We start from the raw sequence: 6,000 nt of genomic DNA, 5'->3' as shown, positions 1-6,000 counted from the left end.
ATATAAAATATAAAATAACAGGTACTGTAACTGCATGAATAGCACACCCATGATAAATGTACTAGCCATCCCTGATACATTTTTTATGTATTTATTTCTATCATTTCCAAAAGTGAACTTCTCTTGACTGACATTTTCAGTTGCAGCTCATGTCCCAAGATAACACTTAATTATGGATAAGTTACAGCAACCAGCATGTCTTTGGAAGGAAGGAGGAAGATAAATTACCCCAAGGAAACCATCTGGACATGTCTCTTGGGCAGTGCCATGGTCTAGACAGAGACAGAGCCCTAACTATGACCCAGGCAAGCTATGCTCAATTAGCAGTTTGGGCATCTAAACTGTTAACAGACAGGGATGCGCATGCCTATGTTGGGGAGAGTAGAGGCATTTTTCAAGGCATTCCTTGTGTGGAGCTATGGTCCATAGACAGAAGTAGCCCTCAGATATAACAAGCAAATGCAGGGGAGGGGGATACAAAGGAGTAGGTTATAAATAAAATAATTCCCCAGTTGAAACAGTCAATGGCACAACCTGCCAGATAGCCCTTAGGTTCTGCTCCAGCCCCAGCCTTAGAACAGAGAGATAGTCTGCTGGCTGTAGGAGAGTCTTGTAGACCCAGCGATGAACGGGGCAGCTGGGAAAATAGAAAGAATGAAGCAGAAGGAGTACAAAAAAAACCCCAAAAACAAGAAAACATGATACTTCTGCATAGCATTAACCAGATATTAGGACTGAACCCTAGAATCTAGTAAAGCAGCCAACCATATGACTTGCATTTTAGTACAAAAATAAGCAAATTAGGTGCAGAGTGCATTTCTTTCCAGTAATGTGCCCCTTTCATTTGTTTGCATTTTAAACTTACTACAGTTTGATAAGAAAAAAGTAGCAGAAAACAGCTGCTACCAGAATTTCTAAAGTCAAAATATGCAAAATCTTTCATCTCAGTCCACTACTTTTGATGACTTAATTATGCCTGACTTAAAGTGTATGCAGAACAAGGCCATTTTACATATATTAATTACAGTATTAAAATCATTCCATGTGGAAGAGTTACCGGAGAACTTTCTAGACCTCCTCACCACCCCACCACTGAATCTGTCTGCTGTATTCCGTACTACATTTGAGAACTACTTACATAATAGGACATTTTATGAACAGACTGTGAGCTTCTAAAATGATTATTTCAGCTTTTAATTCCCAGTTTAACAGCTTCAGAAATTTAGCTCAGAATGCTTGCTTCTGGATCTGCTCAAGAGTTAAGCCCTTTGTCTGCCTCCAACTGACTGGGGATTAAAACAGTAAAACTGCAGAGCAACAAAAATTCTGAAAAAAAAAAACATGGTATTTAGGTTGGTAAATATGTGTGGCCCAGAGATAAATGTTTAAGATTTCTGTCTTTAATGCCTTTATTGAATTGATGCTTAAGATATAGGCAAACACACATTTATATAAAAGAAAACAAACCATATTGGCATGTTCCTAGTTACAAACATACATCATGTTTTTTATCTAACTATCATCAATCCAACATGATATAAATTGCTCAGTTTCTGCCTTCCCTTAAGTGTTTACAATTTCTGACCAAAAGCAACCACCAGTCTTCTTCTTTGGGCTTTTCCCAATTAGGGGTCGCCACAGCGGATCACCTTGTCTGCTCATGATTGGCAGTGAAGTTTTACAGTGGTGAGTTGCCAGCCCAGCACCCAACCTTCCACAGAAGGCACACACATGCACACACCTAGGGCCAATTTAGAGTGTCCAATCCATCTGCAGCATGTCTTTGGGAGGAAACTGGAGCACCCGGAGGAAACCCACACGACCACAGGGAGGACATGCAGACTCCACACAGAAAGCACCCCAGCCGAGGATTGAACCAGAGAACCTCTTCCTGTGAGGCAGCAATGCTAACCACTTCACCACCGTGGCCACCCTGAAAATGTCTCATAATAGCAGTATAACTGGTAGTAGCTGTGGAAATACATGAAATTTGACTGTAGTCAGATGGTTAGAGTACAAAAATTAAATAACTAAAAACCGAAGTTCACTTCCCTTAGGTTTATGCAATTCCTTAATATTCCAATGTTGTGACTGGAAATGTTTAGTAGCAGCAGCCAGACCTTTCATATCCACCATATTTGTCAGTTTTTACTGATGTCTGCAAAGCTGATCTCTGAAAAAAAAAATTCCCGGCACACAGCACCACAGGATTCCAAACTAGACTGGGCAGATTTGACTCTGTTCTTATATCCAGCAGCAATTTTAGGTCAAGGAGAAAAAGGAAAACCATTCAGTAAAAAACGGTCTTCAAATCAGTGAGTGTGTGTCACCACACTGAGATCCTGTCAGTTACATCAGCTAGTATCCGTGTACACGTGGTAACTCACCACAGTGGAAATCTGTCAGTTAAACCAGCGAGTATCCGTGTACATGTGGAGACTCACTGCACTGGGACACTATCAGTTACAACAGCTAGTAACCCTATACACGTGGTAACTTACCACACTGGAAATCTGTCAGTTACAACAGCTAGTATCTGCATACATGTGATGATTCACCACACTGGAATTCTGTCATTTGCAACAGCTCGTATCTGTGTACATGTGGTAACTCACCACACTGGAAATCTATCAGTTACAACAGCCAGTATCTGTGTACACTTGTGACTCACCACATGGAAACTCTGTCATTTACACCAGCTAGTATATGTGTACACCTGTAACTCACCACACTGGAACTCTGCCATTTACAACAGCTAGTATCTGTATACACCTGAGACAGACCACATTGTGACCCTAGAAGTTACAACAACTAATATATGTGTACACTTGTGACTGACCACACTGTGATCCTAGCGGTTACAACAACTAGTATACGTGTACACTTGTGACTGACCACACTGGGATCCTAGCAGTTACAACAACTAGTATATGTGTACACTTGTGACTCACCACACTGGGATCTTAGCAGTTACAACAACTAGTATATGTGTACACTTGTGACTCACCACACTGGGATCCTAGCAGTTACAACAACTAGTATATGTGTACACTTGTGACTCACCACACTGGGATCCTAGCAGTTACAACAACTAGTATATGTGTACGCTTGTGACTGACCACACTGGGATCCTAGCAGTTACAACAACTAGTATATGTGTACACTTGTGACTGACCACACTGGGATCCTAGCAGTTACAACAACTAGTATATGTGCACACTTGTGACTCACCACACTGGCACCCTGTCAATTACATCATCACCATCAACCCCCTTTTTTCCCATTTTCAACATGAGATCGGAGTGTCGTGTGTCACCACCTCTTTCACTTCAGTGCCACTCTCCTACCTTTTTCAACACTCATACCTGACTGTCACAGGTCTTCTCTCACACAATCCATCCACCTGTTTGCTGGATCATCTCATTTCCGCTTGCCTTCTTCCTCTCTGTTCCAAATTGTTTTCTTTTCTGCACATGTGCCTGAACCACAGTAATCTGTTTTCTTTGACCTTTTCTGTAATTGGACCTACTTTAGTTTCTGGTCTGACATCCTCTTCACCTGTCCCACAGTGTGCATCTTACCACCCATCTCAGACACTTCATTTCCATCACCTCTAGCTTCTTCACCTGTTCTGCCTTTACTGCCCAGGTTTCTGTACCATACAGTAGTACTGGTCACACCACTGTCTTGTACACCTTACTTTTCAGCTTCTTTGGCATTCTTCTGTCATACATACCCCTGACAGTCTGTGCCAGTTGGCTACAGACCCTCTGATTTTAGCTTTGACCTGACCTCCTCTTTCATATTTCCCTTCTCCTCAAACACCCCTCACAAATACTCAAAGCTGTTAACCTGCCCCACTGTTTTTCTTTCTATCTCAGTTCTCAGCTTGTACCGATATCCCCAATTTGCTGCCATTACTACTGTCTTATCCATACTCAGTTTCATCCCATGTGCCTTTAATTTTGCATTCCATTCTTGCTCAAAGGCTGCCTCTAATGTCACATCGTCTGCACACAGCAACCCCTTTGATCTGTCCCCTCCAACCTGTTTGTTAATGTAGTCTATCACCAGTATGAACAGCAGTGGGCTCAGAGATGAACTCTGATACACACCCACTCCCACTGTGGACCCCTCCATGAGATAGAACTCTGTTTGTACTGAGTCACTGGATCCTTGTACATAGCCTATACTAGTTCTACCAATGTTTCTGGGACTTTGAACCACCGCATGATTGCTCAAATCAGCTTTCTTGGGACCTTGTCATATGCTTTCTCCAAGTCTAGGAATGTCCAGTTGGATTATTTCTTCATTGCTAGCTTTTTTTCAGTTATCTGCTTTACTGCAAACATTGGTTCAGTTGTGCTGCAATGTAGTCTGAATTCAAACTACTCATCTCCCATCTTAACTTTCCACTATTGCGTAGTCAGTCAATCACCTTCTCGAGACCTTCCATGCAGTGTGATAAAAGTAAGCTACCTCTTTACTGCCCACAGCTGTGAATGTTCTCTTTGTTCTTGAAAACTGGCACTAGTATGCTTGTAAGATCAGGTTTCATTTTAATGTAGTTTGTTAGACAGCATTCTCTTTGCATATGCCTAGAAATGCAGCCTATATCTTCATTTTATATTTCACATTTTACATGTAGTTTCAGTAAATTCAGTTTCAGTAGAAAGGAATGTTTTACTGAAGGATACAAATACGCTCAGAGAAATAACCTTCAGTCTGAAGTACTGATAACAATGAAATGTGCAGAACATCTTGGGTACAAACAGAACTTGTTTAGATAATACTAAACTTGGGTGCCAAAGTTAAAGAGGCATGCAGAATTTGTAAGAAATTTACAGAGTTCCGAGAAGACAGCAGTCAATTCAGTTCGGTTCAGCTTGTTATTGATATTCAGAAAATTCAGTACAGAAACCCAGTTTAGTTAAGACTGAGTAAAGAAGTTAGGTCAAATGTCCAGCAGTTCAAGAAACTACAGTAAATAATGCAGTTTGTAATAATTCTGCCAGTATGCAGAAAAGGAATAAGACTGAGTTCAGAATTACTATAATTCAATCTGTTTCAGTTCATCAGCACTGTTATTCAAGACAGTAAACTAGTTTGATCTTGTTGACTTACTTCATCTATCTCTACTGTATGCTGCTACTTCATAATAAACCAGCATTATCAGAACTATGCTGTATGCAGACTTTTATTCTGAAATATAAAATAAAGTTTGGCATAGAAAGGACAAACTGAGATATTTGGTACTTATTCAGCACAGCTCATGGTAATTAAAACTAAGACATTCGTTCCATTTCTTTCAGTGCCTACAAATGCTTATTCTGCAATCATCTGCGATACACCTTTCTCTCCATACTGCTATGAGTACCTTCAGGTGCCCCTTCTGTTCTGTCTCACCCAACATCTTTATCATATCTGTTGTGACCTCATCTGAGCCTGCTGCTTTCCCTGAATTCATCTTCCTTAGTGCTCTTCTTACTTCTTTTATGGTGGGCTTCTCCTCTTCTTTCATTTAATTCTGTGTCAGGGACAGAACAGCTTCTGTGATTTTTTTTTCTTCATTCAGAAGCTGCTGGAAGTACTCCTTCCATCTGCCTTTGATGTCCTGTGGACTGGTGAGTAGGTTGTTGCTGGCATGGTGTCTGACTATCATTTTTATCTTTCTCACCTTGTCTTGCAACCTGATATACTTTCTTTGTGCCACCTACAGAGTCATTTCCAGACACTGGTAGAGTGCCTGTGACACCTTCCTTCTTCTAATCTACTGCATCTCCTCTCTCAGCCTGTTTGTTAGCCCACAAGTATTCCTTCTTAGCCTCATCCATCTTTTCTACTTCCCACTTTTTCCTGCATTCTTTCTTTCTTTTGGTGACTTCCTGGACTTCTGCATTCCAACACCAGCTTTCCTTATTTACTTTATGTCCATACCTGGCTTGGCCTCATATCTTTTCTGTAGTCCTCGCACATACTGTTTTGAGGCACTGACATTCT

Source organism: Protopterus annectens, chromosome 10.part0 (assembly GCF_019279795.1).
Source record: "Protopterus annectens isolate FY-2018-M chromosome 10.part0, PAN1.0, whole genome shotgun sequence".
Taxonomy (NCBI): domain Eukaryota; kingdom Metazoa; phylum Chordata; order Ceratodontiformes; family Protopteridae; genus Protopterus; species Protopterus annectens.
This window is presented reverse-complemented; position numbering follows the sequence as displayed.